The sequence below is a fragment of the Acomys russatus genome, chromosome 23 (assembly GCF_903995435.1).
Source record: "Acomys russatus chromosome 23, mAcoRus1.1, whole genome shotgun sequence".
Taxonomy (NCBI): Eukaryota; Metazoa; Chordata; class Mammalia; order Rodentia; family Muridae; genus Acomys; species Acomys russatus.
This window is the reverse complement of record NC_067159.1, coordinates 25,977,390-25,999,288: the sequence shown is the minus strand read 5'-3', so window position 1 is coordinate 25,999,288 and position 21,899 is coordinate 25,977,390. Positions and strand designations below refer to the sequence as shown.

The 21,899-nt window shown below is 36.8% G+C and overlaps 1 protein-coding gene and 1 non-coding gene across 2 annotated transcripts in view; one reads left to right on the top strand and one right to left on the bottom strand.

Annotated features, from left to right (window-relative positions):
• Nucleotides 1–21,899, top strand: part of Myoz2 (myozenin 2) — a 1,071,004-nt gene that overhangs the window by 78,470 nt on the left and 970,635 nt on the right. The gene's annotated exons all lie outside the window — the stretch shown is intronic.
• Trnaw-cca (transfer RNA tryptophan (anticodon CCA)) lies at nt 17,942–18,013 on the bottom strand. Its single transcript has one exon. It is a non-coding gene; the product is annotated as a tRNA-Trp (tRNA).

The window sequence follows — 21,899 nt, the reverse complement described above, 5'->3', positions numbered from 1 at the left end:
ACACATGAACAGTCTGTCCAGCAGGCAACTGATGTGATATTTTTATAGGCCTCTGGAGAAAAGTGCATCGCAGTTGCAATAATACATGTCTAGTTTTATGTTGTAGATATGTCAATATTGCAATTGTATTTTGAAATCGAAGTTGTATGTATCTGAATTTATTTGTATGTGTACATGTTTGTATAGATTTTATCTAAATCTTAAGTGCTGGCATATGGATAATATGACCTCACTGAAAGATGTTTGTAAGTCTTCTTTTAAATTCAGTTTTGTGCTACATATCACTTGACAGTTTGCAAATTATGCATTCTATAGTGGTGAGAATCAAGTCCCCATTTACGTTGGTGTTCACAGGGAGTAGTAACATTCACAGGAAAAGACATTAGCATATTTCACTAGCACAGTCCAAACCAAGATGGATTAGATTCATTTTTTTTCCTCTAGGCACCACAGAAAACAGTAGTTATATACTAGCCACAGTACATTTCCGAAAGAAATTACAATTTGAGATGTGAGGAAAAAGTGAGTCCATTGTGTATGTTTTGTCACTGTGTTGTATGTCACTGCCATCTATGTGTGGAAATTGATGAAATGCACATGATGTGTTCTCTGATGAATCCACCGTCCTATGTATGACAAGGATAGTTTTTCCTTCATTATGAATGAACAATAATGAGACAAGGCCACCTTAACCCATTCAAATCTGATGAACCAGTTGCAGTGACCCGTGTCTGTGACAGAGCCTGGGACAGATGCTATACATTTTTCAAATTGATTTATTACTTTGTCAGAAAATATTTTGAGTGTATGTGTGTATGTGAATGAGAACGGTGGGTAAGGGAGGGAGAGTGAGCACATTTGCATCTTCCTGAGAAGGGGAAGAATGAATATATAGATGCTGTTACATCTCCCTGTGTACTCACATGTAGAGGTATTGGCTGTCCTGCTCTGTCACTCCTAGGGTTATTACATTGAGAAAGGGTCTTTCCATTAAATCTGAATCTACACTACTACCCAGTAAGCTCCAGGGATCTACATACCTCTGCCTCTCACAGTGCTGGCTTTTTTTGTGGGTGTTAAGGATTTAAACTAGGTACCCAATGCTTCTGTATTGAGCACACTTACCCAACAGTCATCTCTCTACCCCCCAAATAGTTTACCTATTAAGTAATATAAAATAGAAGAATTTCATTTACAGTTACTATTTAACTCATCCCCTCTCCTTTGCTCTAGTTTTGACAGCCCCTTGTAGCTACAATTCTTCTCCAAGGGTCTGTGCACTCAACTGAGATTCCATGTAAGTGAGCTCGCAGAGTAAATGTCAGCGCCCTTTCTATCAGTGTTGTTGAAAAGGCAGGCTTTAGTCATCTTATGGTGACTATTTCAACTGTGTGCATGGATTACATCTTCTGTAGAAGTTATTGAACCTTAAGTTCACCTCCATATTGTGGCTCTTACTAATAGTGCTGCAACAAAAATAAAAGTTCAGATATCACTTTGATACAATGACTTATATTCCACTGAATACATACCCAGTAGTATGATTGTTGGGTGATACTGTACTTCTATTCATTCCACGGGAGGTTTATAAGTTATTTATGATGGAATATCTGCATAAACCCATAAATCTATGATAAGCATTAAACACAATGCTTGAAAGCCATTTTCTTTCTGTTTCCCTTCCTGTTGTCATTACTCCACCTCACCATTGGACTCGTCAAGATTACACTGTTGCTGGTTTCATTTTTGTTTTGTTTTGTTCTTACATATAGCTCTTTCTGTCTTTTTCAGTGATGGGACTAGGAGATCTAGTCTTGTATAGGCAAATGCTGTACTACTGAGATACACAACCAGCCCTCTGTCTCTTTTGAACAAGTGAATGTGACACAAATTATATACACACTCAATTTTTTTTTTTGCTTTATCAAATGTAAAAGATTTTCATTCCTTTAGAATCTTCACCAAACTCAAGATAAAGAAGATTCTCCCAAATGTATTTGACCCTTTCCCACCTCTTCCCAGACAGCCACGATGACTTTACCACACTTGATCAATTTCCATCTCTTGGTATTTTATGTATGAACTTTACACACAGATTGTTTTTTATTTGATGTCTTCGCTCAGTATAATTATTAACATCCGTCTTGCTTTCATATTATTTGTGGATGTAATCTGTTTCATATTATTTGTAGAAACATCTTATTGGATGCAGCAGTGCCTTTACCTGTTCACTACACAGTGAGTATTTGCCTTCTCTTCATTTGGAGATACTTAAATGAAGTTTCTATACACCCTTGTATTTATGGAAACACGTTTTCATTTCTTTTGAGTGAATGGTTAAGAGTATCATTGGCAGTCACAAAGTATATGTATTTCTATTAGAAACTGTCTAGCTATTTTTAAAGTAACAGTAGCATCCCATTAATAAGGTAACAAAGCTTTAGATTTATATATTTCCACCTCTAAACATTATCACACCTTTAATTTTGGCATTTCATTCAGTCTGTGGCTTAATATATGTTATTTTTACTCTCCCGTGTCTTAATAAATTGAGTTTATTGACTGTACAGAACTCTAATTCTTTTTAATGAACGCCCTTTATTTTCATCTCCTGTCTTCTTACTATTGAATTGTACACATTTTCTATATTGTGAATAAAAGTTATATACATTATAACTTTTACCAATTTCCATCTCCCACTCTTAGCTTTTAATGTTATTGTTATAGTGAAAGATACATGACCTTTAATACAGTCCTGTGCTGCAGTGTGGACTTGGCTTGTCCCCCACAACTCACATTGCAGTGTGGTTGCTGATACGGAGTGTTGCTACAGAGATTTTCAGAGGGATTAATGTCCTCATCTGGATTAGTTATGTGAAAGAGGATTGTTTCTCACAAGTCTGACTTATGATACACATCAAGGCTGGCGTTGTATCTCAGAAATCATACATTTGCCTACTATGTATCAACTCCTAATTCTACTCCTAACACCACAAAAAGTCATGCATAAAATAGTGAGTTATGCCCCTCACCCACTTCTGCAAAGATAGCTTCACTTCAATATTTCTCTCAAGGGCCCATCAAGATCCCAAAGGAAACTGTTTTCTTATATATTATATAATTTGCTATTTAGCTAGAGCTACATAACATAGATTTTAAAATCCAGAATATTATAATTTTGTCCTTTCTGGATGGTGTTTTTTTATATACTAGCTTAAAACTTTTTCAGATTTGGAAATTATACAGCTTATCTCTTATATTTTCTGTCCATCTGTCTGTCTGTTCTCATATTTTTATAACTTCACCTTTTATACTTAGGCATATGATCCAAATGAGTAAATTGCTGTATGTTTGGAGGAAAGAAAGTGAGTGCTTCTCGTTTTTATAAGGTATTCTTCAGAACAGTTTGTTGAATACACTCATTAAGTAGACTTACTGTCCTTAGTATAGATCAGTAGACTATATACATTATCAGTTAGGACTTTCTATGCCTGTTCCAGCTCCAAATAACCACACTGAGACATTATATTTATTAGCTTATGGCACTAAGCTGGGCAGATTCTGAGTTACTTTAACTCAGCAATACTGGTCTGGCCTACATCCAGCCATGTGGTCCATTACCTGTCCTTTCTAGTCTCCTCCTGTCACCTGCTTCTTCATTTGTGTCTGGCTGGCAACCACTACCTTTCTCTCTGACCCCACCAGAGACCCCCCTCTCTCTCTAGAGGGTTCCCAGCTCCCTTCCTGCCTCAGCCTATTGGCCATGAGATTTTTAATTAAAACCAATCAGAAGGTGATGGAGAATAATGTTTATAAAACACTGAGACATGAGATGCTTCATAAAAATGACAATGCCCAAGTCTGTCCTATAAGCAGATCTGCACAGAAATCAGCATTTGAATAATACAAGGATAATCTTTACATGGTGCACAAAACATCACTCCAACAATGTACATAATATGAATCTAATTTAATAGTTAATATTCTTTTCTCATGAGTACTTTGCATGTATACACATGCTGTTCTATGTAAGTCCAAAATATTTCTTACTTGTGTCACCAAAATCCCAACAAGTCACAACCAAATATTTTACAATGTTTAGAGTTCTAGAGAAGGTTCAGGAGTTAAGAACACATACTGCTCTTGTGAGGCCCCCGTTTCAGTCTCCAGCACACAGTTACGTGACTCACAACCACCCGTAACTAACTCCAGACTCAAGGCATCTAGTTACTTCCAGCCTCAGCTGACACTGCATTTATATACATAAACCATCCCCGCTCCCACCCCCAACACACACACACACACACACACACACACACACACACACACTATAAATAAAATCTTTTAAAATTTTTTTTACAAGTTCACAGCTAGTAGCAAAATACCAGGCAGGAAAGAAACAAACAGGAACATGTGTTAGAGAAAAATCTACAGAAGCAAAGCCAGAAACTCATTTAATTTTAAACAATATTAAATAGATAATATGAATATATTCTTTTTATTTAATTAATTTATTCATATTACATCTCAGTTGTTCAATTGTTATCCCATCCCTTGTATCCTCCTATTCCTCCCTCCTTCCCACTTTCACCCTATTCCCCTTACCTATGTCTGTGACCGAGGGGAACCTCCTTCCCCATTATATGGTCATAGGTTACCAAGTGTCATCTTGGTAGCATGCTTATTCTTTCTCTGAGTGCCACCAGGCCTCCCCACCATGGGGAAGTGGGGCACCGGAGTTCATGTCTGAGTCACTCCCAACTCTCCACTCAACTGTGGAGAATGTCTTGTTCATTGGCTAGATCTGAGTAAGGGTTCGATGTTTACCGCAAATATTGTCCTTGGTTGGTGCAGTAGTTTGAGCAGAACCCCTGGGCCCATATCTGCCCATCATGATGTTCTTTTTGTAGGTTTCTAGGACCCTGTAGATCCTTCTATTTCCCCATTCTCCCATACTTCTCTCACCCAAGGTCCCAATAGGATGTCCTCACAAGTATCCCAATTTCCTGGTAAGTGAATGATGTCCAAGAAAGTAAAGGAAGACTAAGCACATTGAAATGATTAATGAAAGGCACAAACAAAAAAGACTCAAAACATAGCAACTAGAGATGAAAATACAACTTAATTAATGAAAAATGGGCAGGTGTGGAAAAGACCGCTGATCTTCAGTATAAAAGACCAACGCTATCCACACTGAGGAACATCGTACTGAAAGGATGGCAGAGCTTCTGGTATTGTCACTACTGGATTAATGGGGAACTGAGATAAGAGCTGTGAGGAAGGAGATGGCATTTGATGAGTTACCATATCACACATGAAGTTGGTAGAATGGGCACCAGTCAAACTCCAACAGAGAAAAGCGATGGACCAGTGCTGCCCAGTTTGTTAACCTGACACAAACTGGCATTACCTGGGAAGAGGGAACCTCCACTGAAAAAATTCCTCCATCAGATGGGTCTCTTCACAAATATGCACAGTAGCCTCTTGGTGTTTGGTTGTTGTGCGAGAGCTGAAGCCATTGTGGGGTGCCACCATTGGGCATCTGGTACCGAGTTATGTAAGTGAGCTGGCTGCCAAGTCAGTAAGTGGCCATTCCTCCATGGCTTCTGCCCCGCTTGAACTCCTGCTTTGCCTTCCTGCAATGACGGTCTGTGACTGGAACATGTAAGCCAAATAACAACACCCTCCCCCTAGTTTTTTTGGCCCTTGTCTTTATCACAACAGTAGGAAGCACATTAATCTAGACACTACAGTCAAATTGTGAAAGACAAACCAAATGGGCACATGGGTACAACAAAACAAAACAAAAACAAAAAGTTACTATTGTCAGAAACCAGAATCCTGACAACAATGGGAAATGTAGTGGGGGGGGGCGGGGACTCTGTGCAAACAAGAAATTCAAACTCTTTAAATTGTTTTTTAAAATATTTAAAATATATTTCAATGATGAATATTTTAAGAGGTGTCTTAAGGCTTTAACATTTCAAAATTTCATCTCCATAAGTGCTAAATTAGAAGAAACATCAGAGGGAGCTCCTCCACAAGAGGGAATGGACCACAGCTCTAATTTAAGTCCATACTTATGGATGAAGAATGTCCCAGTGTATAAATTTGGAGTAAACACAAAATATAAGAAGAAAGATAAACTACTTTACTTTGAAAGAACTGTGGTTTCCTCATTGCTCTCATTGTACACACTGTGGAACTCTCAGACCTGAAGTGCCTCATCCCTAGTTGTGAGCATGTACTCCAAGAAAGTCACTACACACGTAGGAAGGCTCACTCCCCATGACATCAATGCTTTGGCTGTCTATGTATCCATTTGTGTCTGCTGGGGAATTATTACCAAATGTCGTGGCATATAGTAATTACTTTAGTACAGGAAACAGAAATCATAATAAATAAAGAGTGCTGAGCACTCACAGATCTCTGAACTTTTATTTAGACACTGATTAAATCATGTAGAGTGGAGAAATAAGAAATATGGAATACACTGTCACATTCCTGATTTGAGATCAGAGATCTGCCAGGATGGAGCTGTGTGACGTTGGAAAAGCCACTTATATCTGTTGTTCTGAATTGATATGTACAATATGCCTTGTAGAGCTATGAGTCTCAAATGAACAAAGACATAAAAGTTATATTACATATTTATATGTACATTTACATACATGGTTTTTGTTTATAATTATTTGAAGATATGTTCATATGTAAAATTATATAAATTTTTATTTTCTTGTAGGAATTTGTACGTAGCATTGAGAAACCTGTAGCTGTTGTCATTCATTTTCCTGGACGGGCATGAAGAGGCCTTTTGAGGAATGAAACCAAACAAAAGAATGAAAATTTATTTGTTTCAGTGGAGAGTGGGGTCTGACTTTCACAGGAACTCTGGTGCCCCATATCTGACGATTTCCACTGGGCAAATTTATATATTAAATTATATAAAATTTAAAGAGGGTACCAAGTTATGGCTTGTGCCTCTGAATCCAGCTTTGTCTAAGTTCATATGTGACCTATGATTCTTATGAAATCAATATACTTTCTTTCCTTTGGTAAAGGTGTCTTTCAATTTGCCTTTGAAACTGTTTTGAGGAACAAACAGTCTTTGGAGCTCTCATTTCTTGTTATGGTGTCTTTTTCCTGGGGTAACTCATCTTAAAACAAAGGATAGGAACTAAGTAATCTCCTTAATTAAACGATAAAGCAATTATTCACTTCTTGATACCTAAATTTTTTAAAAGGTTAATTTTATTCAAGCAATGGAAATTGTTGAAAATAGAAAATTACATATCTTGTGTAAGGAGAACATTTTTTTTGTTTAATTCAGTTTATTTATTTGTTTTATTTGTCTGGGTGTTTTGTTTGCATGTATGTCTGAACACCGCATGTGTGCCTAGTGCTAAGATGGCGGTGAATTCCTAGGGACTGGAGTTACAGTTGTGATCCACCATATGGGAATAGAACACAGGTCCACTGGGAGAGCAGACTCTGCTTTAAACCTCTGAGATATCTTTCTAGCTCCCCATGATGAAAACATTTAAAAATAAATCATGAAAATATGAGCATCAATTCTCACTCAACACTCTAAGTAAAAGATGTAGACACTGATGTTAATGTCAGTTGTTGATAAAGGCAAAGGGAACACCATGTCCTTCTGCAGAGTAAAACAGAACTTTCAGTCTATTGTATTTTACTAAAGTTACATGCAAATAATGGCCCCAATAAAAGATAGATAATGAAATGTAAAATAATCAGCATTTCAATTATTAGGATGATTTCAAAAGTGGCAAATGATATTTTGGCGCATTTGACAAATGATTGATTCACTGTTTGGCATAAGTGTAAGTTTTGTATTGACAAAGTCCGTGCCACAGAATCATCAACATGTTTATAGACATAACCAGACAGTGTTAGCATGCTGCATAATATAAAATTAGACTGGGCAGATGTGGCTTGGGGCTGCACTGCCATTAACTGGGGACTTTTTGTCAAAGCAGGACAAATATTTTAAAACAGCAGCAGGTGGATTGGATTTACTTGACAGTGTCTACTGCTCTGTTCATATGCTGTAATCATCCAGGCTACAGGCCATGCTTTAGATATTTTAGCCACAGACTTTAGCAGGCTTATCTTAGCTATGAACTTAGAGTTCTCAATTCACAAATATAATCTAGAAAAAAATATTTAAATGACGGGGGGGGGGGGAGAGAACCGTTTTCTGAGCTTGAAAAGGGCACACATCCCGCAGGAGTGCTGGATGAGACCACAGTGAAAACTGACTTACTTTCACACTGCATACTAAGAGTTCAGATCTCACCACTGTGTTTGCACAGCATGAGAGTCCGCGCTCTCAGCCGCATGCTGGGAGCACACCTGGCGCAGGGAAGAAGATCCCGAAGCAGATGATCTGCTATGCTGCTCCTGGCACTTTCTCTGTGGGGAGGCTGTGCTCATTTTGAGCTGAGCTGTGGATGAAAAGGCAAACCAACAACCTGTGTGAAGTCAACACACACGGAATTACCCCTGGTGGACCAGTGATGGAGAAACCACTCAAAAGACATCATGCTAGCCAGAACACTAACTGATATTGATTCTCCAACCTTTTCTCTAATGAAGCATTATGGTCCTTGCGGAAGCAACCTCCTTCTTTATTCACACAATTCTGTGAGATTTTATATTACACTTAGGTTTGCTCTAGTGCCTCCCAGTGATTTTATTTTGGTATATAATTATAAACATTATTTCCCTGACAAATAATATATTATTGTTGATGTTGCTAATACCATTATTATTTTCTTAGCTTATGGACAGTATCAAGGATTTTTCCGACATGTCCTAGCATAACCAAGAGAGTCATTTCACTATTTTGTTTAATTTTCACATTATTAAATTGTTTTATTAAACCTAAATTGCCCCCATTGCATTCATTTTCTTCAGTTCATTGGAAATAGGCAAGAGATAGTCGCTTTTCTTCACAAGAAAAGAATGAAAATGAAAATGAATGAATATTTGAGGAGCTGGAGGCAGGAATAAGGAGTGACACTGACTGAAGTAAATTGTATAAATGTATGAAATTCACAAAGAATACAGATATGACCATGATATAGCAAATCAAACTATAATTTACTTAACAAACATATAAGGAATAATTAAAAGGCTATAATAACTTTAATTTATTTAGTACAGTCAGCAATCCCCTATGAGAAACTGTATTTTTGTGAAAACTTTCATATATATATATATATATATATATATATATATATATATATATATATATATATATAATAGGCATTTAATACTGAAATATATATATAGTTCATATATAAAATATATGTGAAAATTGGGAGCTGATAAGATGGCTCTTCAGGTGGAAGTACTTGCCTCCAAGCCGGTAGACCTGACTTCAATCCCCAGGGTTCATGTAGTAGGAGAAGAAAACCAACTGTTGAAGGTTTTTCTCTGGCTTAAAGGCATACAGAAACACATGCACGTGCGCGCGCGCGCGCGCACACACACACACACACACACACACACACACACACACACACACAATGATAATAATAATGTCCACAGAATAAACAAAGATGGTACCACTTTTATAAAAAGAATGAAAATTCTAGGGAGTCATCTACATATAACATGATATTTTAATCATGAAAAAAGAAGATTACTGGAAACTTTATTGTTGTAGTCTTTAAGCCAGTATCTAAATAGCTTTTTCCAATGAGCAATTATTAAATTACACTCTAAAGTATCAGTAATCATTTATTTTTGGCGAGTTAAGTGTGCTATTTTAAATAAATTATACTAACTCTTATTTTTTAATTACTAGCAATTTCATTTATTTACCTGAGCACTTAATGACTTACTGGTTCTCTCTTGTGCTTAACAACTGCAGAGGCCAGAGAGGTGAGTAGGAAGTTAACGGCACTTGCTGTTCCTTCTTAGGACCTGAGTTCAGCTCCAGACACCAACTCTGAGTGTCTCACACCAACCTTCATCTTCTTCTCTAGCCTCTGTAGATAACTATACTCACATGCACACATGCCCCCACCACACATCTATATAATTAAAAAGAAAATATATATTTTTCCCCACAGGAAAACCATCTGTTTATTTGGTTAAACAAAAATAAAATAAGCTGCATATGAAAAAAATTTCAAGTCCGAAGAGACACCGCTTTGTTTTCAGGCTGTAATAACTGACACAGCATCTCTTGCTAGGTCCTCAGCCTTCTCAGTAGAGCACAGAGATGCATTCCAAAGCCTGTTAGCTCACAGGAGATATCTTAACAACATCTCTGTGTACTTAATTGGAATATAATTTGTAAAGTGGCATTTTTGTGTTTTATGGTAATTTTATTGAATTTTTAAATGACCATTAAGTGTATTAAAAGTACATTTGAACCCAGAACTGGGTCAGGTGCAGAGAATAAGAGTCTGTAGAGCCTCAGGCGTAAATGGGCAATCTACATCCATGCCTTCCACGGCTCAGGATCACCATGAAGAACAAGCTTGAAGATTTGCCCAAGGTGATGGGTGACTACAAGCAGAGCATTTGGAGGACTGTTCTGACTGGTCTTAGGTCAACTTACACACAAACTAGAGTTATCTGAGAGGAGGAAATCTCAGTTTAGAAAATGCCTCTGTATGATCTGCCTGTAAAGGCATTTTCTTAATTCCTGATTGATGGGGGAGGGCCCAGCACGTTGTGGGTGATGCCATCCTGGGCTCGTGGTCCCTAGTTGAGAAGCTGATGGTAAATAATAACTGCAGAGAGAAAGGATGCTATTTTTGTTCAAAAGTCACACCTAGTAGATTGACCACACCACAATGGATGGACACATATTCAAGATTATAAAGCTAATACTGATTAGACTTGATAAGTTGTTTTTAAAAATGAGGAAACAAAGTTGTATTGATATTAGATCAGAGGAGAGAATATGATGAAAATAGAATATTATAAATCCTCAAAATTCATAATAAAATATGAATTAAAACAACAGAATTTAATATATTAGTAAATATATGGCAGAACTCAAATGTTGTAAAAAATAACATTACTTAATCTTTTAAACACTCCTTTAAGAGAAGTAATTTTTGACAGCTTTAAGGTGTGACTAAGTTAAAACTGCGCAAAAATAGATGTTAGAATTGAAATCTTAATCCACTAAAACTTATCTGAAGTCAATACTTTAGCCAAGGTATGATCCTATCAGGAAAAAAACTTGAAGGAGGATATGCTGGGAAGGCAGCCTTGGAAGCAGGGGTTTGGCTTTCATAAATGCAAGGACAGCTGGATAGTAAAATGCAAAACAACAATGGAGGACCCTGCAAAACTTGTGAGTGAGTGGTTAGATACAAATGTTGGAGGTCAGCAGCCTCTGAGCAGGAGAAAGCAGAGAGCTGCAAGGAGGTGCATCTCTGAGGGAGCGCTCTGGGGATCTATAGCGGGGCCGCACTTTCTGTCCTCTTTCTCTGATTCATGTATGTGGATGAAAACAAGACCATACAGGTTCCTGCCATGCCTCCTATGCCTTCCTCACCATGATGGCTTAAGTTCTTCTTGAACTATAAGCTCCCAAAGCCCTTCGTCTATAAGTTGCCTTCGGCCGTGATTTTTTTTATCACAGCAACTTGAAAAGTAAGTAATACTAGTCATCAATGAATTTTCTCCCCTGCAGGCTGCACATAACCATCTGGAAGCCTGGATGATGGTTGCACTCAGTTAAAGATTCATTCCTCTGTGTCCTGTATTTAAAATGGGTGGTGTCTTTAGTACAGGCTTCTGGTGGAACAAACAAGAACAATGAAAAAACTCTATTTTTTGGGAAGCTTGAAGACTCCTTGGCCAATACCTCATGGGGAAGGTATCCTTCGCTGATATTTTTGGAAATCTGGAAGTGGAATAGCCATGTGACTAAGGTACTGAACTCAAAGGACCTCATCCTATGATAAAGATTGCATTTTGAATCTTGGCTCCCTGGCAACATGGTGGAAGGGGAAAGCAAATACAAGCAAAAAGAAAAATGGCAACTCTTTTAAAGATTCTAAAGGCCAGCCAGGAGTGGTGGTGCACACCTTTAATGCCAGCACTTGGGAGGCAGGCACAGGTGAGGCACTGTGAGTTCAAGGCCAGCCTGGTCTACAAAGTGAGTCCAAGACAGCCAGGGCTGTTACATAAAGAAACCCTGTCTCAAATACAAAACAAACAAAGATTCTATTGACAAAAAGATTAAACTTCAAGATTGTGGCATGTTTAAATGTTTCGACCTGAGCCAAGCTATCCATTGAAAGCTATCCATTGTCCACACTATGCCTAAGCTAACATCCTTGTGACTATCAAAGCCTTATAATTTATTCTTAGCAGACCACTAGCTTTTACCAACCCAAAAGCTAAGTATGTCATTGTAGGACACCTGAAACCCTGAGCAGAGTTTTCCCTGTCTTGCTGTAACCTGCCTCCCTTTTACCCCTACAAAAGTATTTGGTAAACATTTTGGCATGATATTTTTCTATGACTAATAAAAATCTCATGTAACCACTTCCCGGGTGGAGTATTGCATTTATGGAAACTAAAATCTGTCTTAACAGGACATGGTCCACAATATTTGCTACAGGGTGAACCCTCTTATCTCCCCTGAGGTAAGAGCTTCCGTTTGGTACCAATACATCTATATTTTTGATAGTCTACTAATAATATTTTTCTACTGCTAATATATTTTTTTAATTTCTCCCCAAAGTTTCAGGATGCGGCAGCATATATATCATACAGCAGTACTAAATGACCTAAGAAAGTGAAGCTGCTTAAGAAAACCACTGCACTAACTAAGGACAATACAAGCAGTAAACATTGAACTCCTACTCTGATCTACCCAAAGGACAGGACACTCTCCACAGTTATGTGGAGAGCAGGGACTGACTCGGACATGAACTCTGGTCCCCCATATTTGACCAAAGGAAGGTCCCCCTCGGTCGTAGACCTTGGGGAGAGGAATAGAGTGAAAGTGGGAGGGAGGGAGGGAGGGAGGGAGGGAGGAATGGGAGGATACAAGTGATGGGATAACAATTGAGATGAAATCTGAATAAATTAATAAAATAAAATTTAAAAAGAAATAGACTGTGGTAGTTATATATATGGAGGCAAGGTATTTTAAGTACACTATTATTATGTTTCCAATACTAGTCACTCCAATGGGAGACATGATTATAATCAAAGTACTAAGATTTTTGTAGTAATTAATGTAAATCCTCAGTATCAGTCTGAACATATACCTTACTTACATCAGCTTTATTAGTTCTGTCCATCAAAGATGCTTAGAAACAGTAAGAATTAATAGAATAGGTAGTTTCCAGAAGGCGAGTCCCAGCATTTCTCGTGTGTGTGTGTGTGTGTGTGTGTGTGTGTGTGTGTGTGTGTAATTACATGAATGTCATAGTATGCATGTGGAGTTAAAAGGACAACTTGTGGGAGATGATCCTTTCCTGCCACCTTGTGTGATGCAGTAACTGCAATCAGCATGGCTGCCTGCTGAGGCATCTCACTGTTCCTATGACTTCATGTTTTCATGTTCATGTCTATTCACTTAGTTTTATGACCCACTCTTTTAACCAGTGATGTCTGCTCATGGATTTGGAGCTATCCACCAGCTCCTGGTGGGCTCGTAGATAGACATGCAACTAAAGCCAGTGATTCTTCCATCCATAGACTCTATTAATAGTCAATGGTTCAGAGGTAAAGAACAGAACATGGGAAGTGAGATGCTTACTGTGGGAGACAACTTTTCCATGGTGTAACTGGAGTGATGCCGCTATATGTAATCACGGTAGAACGAGATAGATTTGAATCAAAATCTTTCTGTGGTCTGGTGGTGTCCCATCCCAAGGTCAATAGAGGAGATTCATAATGGGTAACTTGCTCGATCCTAATAAACATTTATTTTTTAATTATTATTATATCTTCAAACTGATATATTTTTTAAACAATTCAAAACATTATTTTATCTCTGAACTACAGATTTTCATAGACTTAATAACAGCTGCAGGATAAAATACTTATCTTTTAATTAAAATGATTAAGAAATGAGATGTGGTCCCTCAGCTTTGTGATTTGTTCTTGTCTACTAAAATGCTCAGAATTTGCTATCTGTGGTTTCCATCTCATCTTTGATGGATATTCCATAAAAAAAATTACACTTCTAAAAAAGACAACAAACTAATGCATCTAATTTTAACATTTAACCAAAATCCTCAGTCATTTGATTATACATTGTTCTAGATCCATAAATTTATTTTTTGCCAGTTATCAAATAAGCACCATGAGTCCTAAAGGAGATCAAGGGGGATACAAATCGGAAAGGAAGAAGTCAAATTATCACTATTTGTGGATGATGTGATAGTATACGTAAGTAATCCCAAACATTATATCAAGGAACTCCTACAGCTGATAAACACTTCCAGCCAAGTGGCTGGATTCAAAATCAATTAAAAGTAGTAGCCTTCTTGTATACAAATGACAAACAGGCTGAGAAAGAAACTATGGAAGCTACACCCTTCACAATAGCCACAAATAATATAAATGCATCTTGGTGTAACTCTAACTAAAGAAGTGAAATACATCTATGAAAAAAAAAAGTTCAAGTCTCTGAAAAAAGAAATTGAAGAAGATATCAGAAGATGGAAAGATATCCCATGCTCATGGATCAGGAGAATCAACATAGTAAAAGTGGCCATCTTACCAAAATGAATCTACAGATTCAATGCAATTCCCATCAAAATCCCTACACAATTCTGTATAGACTTTAAAAGATCACTTCTCAACTTCATATGGAAAAAACAAGAACCCAGAATAGCTAAAACAGTCCTGTACAATAAAAGATCTTTCAGAGGAATATCCATCCCAGATCTCAAGCTGTGTTATAGAGCAACAGTAATAAAAACGGCATGGTACTGGCATAGAAATAGGTTGGTTGATCAATGGAATAGGATTGAAGACCAAGAAATAAAACCATGCACCTATATACACTTGATTTTTGACAAAGAAGCCAAATCCATACAATGGAAAGAAGATTGCATCTTTAACAAATGTTTCTGGTCTAATGAAGGTCTACATGTAGAAAAATGCAAATAGATCCGTATTTATACCCTGAATAAAACTAAAGTCCATTTGAATTAAATATTTTTCTTTTTGTAATGTTTATTTTTAATGTATATATTTATATTATTACACATGAAGAAAGTAAACTACATACAGCAGGAAGAACCACGAGACAACTACATTCGTAGTGATTTGGCTATTTTTATTTGGCAAACTTGAAGTAAATATATTTCCTATCTTGTTGGGTCTAAATGTCTGAATGAAGATCAAGATCTACCATATCTCATCTCTATTAACTTAAAACATCTGTCTTGATCAAAAAACATCTTAACTCCTAACCTACTAAGCTTAGTTGAAACATTTATCTTTAGTCCCATCAGAGATTTGAGAAGGGATAAAACTTAAATACCTCCTGTATTGTACAGGCGGTAAACTTTAAACCCCTACCCAGATCTAGCCAATGGTCAGAACAGTCTCCACACTTGAGTGGAGAGTGGGATATGACTTTCTCACGTACTCTGGTGCCTCACATTTGACCATGTCCCCTGGAGGGGGAGACCTGGTGGCACTCAGAGGAAGGACAGCAGGTTACCAAGAAGAGACTTGATACCCTATGAGCATATACAGGGGGAGGTAATCCCCCTCAGGAACAGTCATAGGGGAGGGGGATAAGGAGAAAAGGGGAGGGAGGGAAGAATGGGAGGACACAAGGGATGGGATAACCATTGAGATGTAACAAGAATAAATTAATAATAAAAAATTAAAACAAAAAAAAACCACTTAAATACCTGAGTGAACCAGAAGTGCAGGTTTGCTGCTTCCAAAATGGAAAAATGATTGAGACAGTTTACTGCCTGAACAATCAGTCATCCAACACTCTCTATAACGGTGGAGCCTCATCTTTTTAAAACATAAAGACCACTTTCAACTATTTTACACCTGTAGGTTTTATATCGTGGATTAAGAAAATTACTTTTGAAACTTTCTAATTTAGTCTCAGCACATAAATATTTTAGTCATGAATATTTTCGTGTTTTAACATGTAAATAATGTCTTTCTTTGATTTTCATTTTTTGAAGGCAAAGAAAAATGTTTTGCCTCAGGCATTTCATTCCTAATATGCTTTACTGAAGCAAACATTTTAAAATGTTGTAAAGAATTACATAAAAAATTGTTGCTCTTTGTAGAATGTTGCTATAAAAGAACAATAATAATAATAATAATAATAATAATAATAATAATAATAATAATATCTACTAGTGAAAATTTATGAACTTACAGGGTTTTTTTAAAGGAAATGCTAAAGTTCAGGGATTTGTTGATAATGATCAAATACTAAACATAAAATATTCATGAAAACAGTACACCCACAAAGCTGCTCTTGGGCCCAGAGAGTTAGCTAAGTGGTTAAGGTTCGGGTCTTGCAGGAGACCCCAGTTTTATTCCAAGCCCCAGCACAGGGAAGGTCACAAACTGCAATTAACTTCAACTCCAAGGGACTTCCTTGGATCCCTCCTCTGGGCTCTGCAGGAATCTGATCTCATGTGCATAGGCACACATGCAAACACACAAGCCCACACACATATGTGCATGTGCCCGGGAGGTCTGTGCATATGAATACAGATACTGGTCAAAGTCAAGTTCTCTGATCCCTGGGAGCTGGAGTGCAGGTGATTATGAGTTTCCCAGTGTGAGTGCTAAGAATAATTCAGGTCCTCTGCAAAAGCAATATATGTTCTTAACCCCTGAGACACCTCTCCCATCCCTAAAGTTGTTTTTAAAAATTAAGCTTATTTCATACCTTAGTGAAGGGAACTGAATTTTGAACTGCTTAGTTATTTCTATATGTATATATTTTCCTATATGTGTATTACCCACTTGCTTATCTACATTGTTATCAGCGCATATGAGGGTATATTCAACAAAATTTGAATTTTGAAAAAAAAAATCCCTTGATTTTTGGAATGAATTTAACTCTAAAGCTGAGCTCTTTTGTCACACAGTCAATGTATAATTTTGTAATTTTTCATTTACAATGGTTTTTTATCAAATTTTGATTTAAAATAATATAAGCTTAATATTTTGTTGGTTATTAAAGTTTATCACATTTTTACTTTACTTATAATGATTTTAATAGCCTTCAATATCTTGAAAGTTTGAATAATGTAAGTTTAATAAATATTTTCTAGCAAATTGTTATAATTTAAATACAAAACAACAATATGATAAGGAAATAAAAATTCATAGAAACAGTAATAACAATTATAAGGAACAGCCTCTGTGAGATTAGGAAGCAGCACTCCTGCACATGAGTGACATAAAAAGGAAAACATGTTTAAATATACTAAGAGGAACAGGAAGGCAGAGAACAAACTATTCTCGCATGGACTTTCTGGCTTGCTAATACAAAATGTATCGTTTACACTACTACAAATGTGCTCACAGTTTCACACCATTACTTTTTAATGTGTAGCAACTAATTACTTAAGGGATACTTAAAATGACAAGTACTGTGGAGTGTGGTTTTAAAAGAACTCTATGCAAATCTAAACTTTTGTGTTCTCATATTAAATACCAAGTTAATACTTGAAAAAAATTACATTTTCATTATCATACACAAAATATGTTAATTATACATACATCTGTCACAAATTCATATATTCTTTTTCATTAAAGCATAGATGATATTAAAATCACCTGTTAACATCACCATATATTTATTTAAAACAGAATTTAAAATCACTGAAATTTATTATATTATTTTTTATAACCTTTTTTAAAACTTTTTTTTTTTCCTTTTGAGGCACTATCGCGCGGATAATTGGAAAACAATTATTAAGAGTGACCCCGATGTGATTTGAACACGCAACCTTCTGATCTGGAGTCAGACGCGGTACCGTTGCGCCACGAGGCCTGAAACTTTTGTATTGATTCTTTGTTGAATTTCACATCAGTCATCCAATCTCACTTATCTCCCGTCCTTTCGTTCTTGCCTTCAGCTCTAGCAACCTCCCCCTCAGAATATAGCAAAACGCAGAGAAACAAAATGAAGCATAGAAAACATCTTGTCGGGGAAGCCGTAGTACGCCCTAGGATGTCCCATAGTACACCCTTTTGCTTACCCATCTCTACTTGCAGATGTTCATTGCGATGAGTCACTGGTCTGGCTCCAGGCCTCCGGCTTCTGCATCACCATCAGTACCGGATTCTCCCGGGAACTTCTTTCATTTATCCTCTTACAGCCATTTCCTAACCATCAGGTCGCTTTAGTGTTTTCAGATGTTATTCTTAATTAGAAGCACTTGAAGTTATAATTTTATCACAATAAATAAGAATTAATGTTCTTAATTTTGCAAATATATTCACCTAAAATTAATATCAAACCAGTATATTGATATTTACACATGAATCATTATTATTTTTACTTCAAACATGTTAATCATTAACAATAGATAGTATACATATGTAGCATGTTTTATATGTGCATTTTGTGTGTAGTATGCTTTGCATAAATCATTATTGCAACAAGAAGGTTATGAAAGTATAATGAATAATGCCACACAATATAAGCGTAAAATTTCACTGGGTCTGTCTTCAAGCTACAAAAACACTTGAAAGTTAACATCATATTTTTAGCTAGCAATGGAAAATTTCCCAGATGGTAAAAGCGTGCAGGACAAAAATAGGCAAAGTATATTTAGAACTGTTAATGGATTAATTTCTTTTCGGTTATCCATATGTTGTTTATATTCATGCCAAATACATGAGCCAACGGTCCCAAAAAAGGGAAAGACAATAAACAAGTACAGAAAAGGAAAACTCTAAAGCATTTTCAGTAAACATTATAAAGTGGAAAGTAAAAGAATTGTCCACTGTGACCTTGGTTCTCTTCACATTCGGTTCCCCACATTAAAAGCTTGCCTTCCAGTTGCTTAGCATTTAACCCATACAGGATAATAACCAAAGTGACGCTCCTAACTTATGTGGAGGAATGACTTAGCTGAGACAGTGAGCCCTTCTCTAATTTCTGTTGGAACAAGCATAATACTTTTCATTCTTTCAAAGTAAATACGAGCTGAGTGAAATAAGACAGGCAGTAAGCAGAAAAGTATAATTCTCCTCAAGTTGAGTTTAAAGTTTTCATTGTCTTCTTTCTATATCTAAACTTAACTTCCATCGATGAGTGTATTTTTACAGCGTTTCCAGAAAAGAACTGAAGTGGCAGTCATGAGCTTGGATCTGAAAGGATCACGCAGAACTGAATTTAAATCTGCCAAGATGAGGTTGTATCACATTCTAGTTGTGTGGATAACAAGGATCAGGTGTGAGAAAGCCTTATGTGGGAACCGTTTTATCTGGATGAGAATAGTATGAAAAGTCAGCAGACACGTGTCTGAATGCGATGTTGGCGTTCAGTTACTAAAACTTCTCTTCAGTGCTTTCAATATGTGTTCACTGAGTCTGTTCAGTTCAGTCTTTACCAAGATTGATTCAAAATGCTCAGAATATGAGTTGAGGCTTCTTAACTCATTCCTTTACCATCAGCCTCTTCAAATATATTAACTGAGAGAAGCACTGGGCTCCGGCGGGATTGTCAGCAGGTGAGGGGAAATCTGAGTAACTCACAGATCCATCAGAGTGTTCTCAAATTTAGACTCTTATTCAGCATCCCAAATTGGTTTAAAAGTTTAACACCAGCTCAATTTTTCTATAAAAACTATTACAGCTTTTAGGCACTTAGAGAAATGATGCTGCAAAGTCTGGGCATCCAAAGCTACTTAATATTATAAGCATGTTTTAAAAAGAAAAAGTAATATAAACAGTATATCCATAATCATAATGCAGAAACTCCTAATTTGTGAAAGTGCCAAGGATACATAATTTTGAAAATGGGGAAGAATGAATCATTCTCCACAGTTGAGTGGAGAGTGAGGTATGAGTTTCACACGTACTCTGGTGCCTCACATTTGACCATGTCCCCTGGAGGGGGAGACCTGGTGGCACTCAGAGGAAGGACAGCAGGTTACCAAGAAGAGACTTAATACCCTATGAGCATATACAGGGTGAGGAAATCCCCCTCAGGCACAGTGATAGGGGAGGGAAGTAAGGGGAAAATGGGAGGGAGGGAAGAATGGGAGGATACAAGGGGTGGGATAACCATTGAGATGTAACAAGAATAAATTAATAAAAAGAAACCAAAAAAAATAAGTACAATAATAATATAAGCCATTTGCAGAATATCTAAAAAAAAAATATTTCTTGATGATCCTGTCAACGTTTTAAGGCTAATTCTCAAGTTTGGGAATTATCAAAATTCTCTTATGTGTATGTTCTAGCATTTAGAACACTTCAGATGTTATGCATTGGTTCATGTTACTGCCCTGGATTTGGCAGTGCTTGCCGCCAGGTCTGTTACTGCTGAGGTGATGCTCTGTGCTTCTACACTGCTGTAACTATCAGTCCTGGAATTCATTCATTTGTATGGCTTCACCCTGCTTCAAATGCCAGGTTATGTGAACAGATTCTCACACGATTCACTGTTTTGACTTGCAACGGGTGTATTTAGCTGTAAATGCATCTAACAAATGTGTTCTATGTGCGAATTTCTAAGACCAAGTGCTCTTTAGTAACTTTTAGAAAAAAATGGAGAATTATAGGAAAAAAAAACACCTTTCACCACATCAAAAGTCTGCCAATGTACTGGGGATTGTAAAGTGATACAAACTAAATGGGGTCCCAGAACTGAAAGAAATGGACACAAGCCATCATCCCTAACCCAGAATCTTTCAAATTAATAACCACTTGTAAATGAAAATTTCACTTTTTTCCAACAGAGCATCTCGAGGAAAGCAATATACTCTTAAGGATAAGATACATGCCTAGCAGTAGATAACAAAGAAAGCAAACTCTACAGCATCTTTCTAAGTTCCTTGCCTCAATGTCGTGCCAAGGTTTTTTGTTGTTGTCGTTGTCGTTGTTCCCTTTTCCTTCCTTTCTGCTTTCTTTCCTTCTTTCTTTCTTTCTTTCTTTCTTTCTTCCTTTCCTATCTTTTCCTTTTTCTTCCTTCCTGCTTTCCTTCTTTCTTTCTTTCCTTCTTCCTTTCTTTCTTTCTTCCTTTCCTTTCCTTTTTCTTTCTTTCTGCATTTAATCTTCTTTAGTTTTTAGTTTTTTCCCTCTTTCTCCCCTCCTCCCCAGGGCCTTTTCATATTTATTACACCTTCTACTTTGGGTTTTTACAGGATTCCTGAGTGTGCAAACAAGTGGGTCTCTGAATCTGTCTGTTCTCAAGGACTTATCTTAGGCTCTGTTTGTTTTGTCCTTACCAATGTTTTTTGTTTCTTTGTGTCTCATTATATTTTATCTTATGTTATTATTATCCTTGTGATGTCTGTTTTATAATGAATGAAAGAAAGGATGAATCGAGGTGGAAGGAAAGATGAGGAGGATGGAGAAACTGTAATCAGGATAAATTGTATGACATACAAAATCTATTTTCAATAGAAGAAAAATAGGAAAAAAAAAGAACACCAAGGACAAGGTGGTCATTACAAATATATGTGCAAAATATATGTTCTCTACTTACTGTCAGACCTTGTAGAACAAAGTCTTCACTGTCTTATGCTTTACTTGTTTGCATATTATCTGCATATAACTTCTAAAGAGATACCTGTGTCTATCCATATATCAGACTGTTGAAATAATGGATCCCCAAAATGGAAAATTGCTCGGTTATCTCATGCTCGTAGAGAGAAAAGTATCCAACTAGAGAGAATGCTTATGCCCCAGAAAGAGTTTTCCAA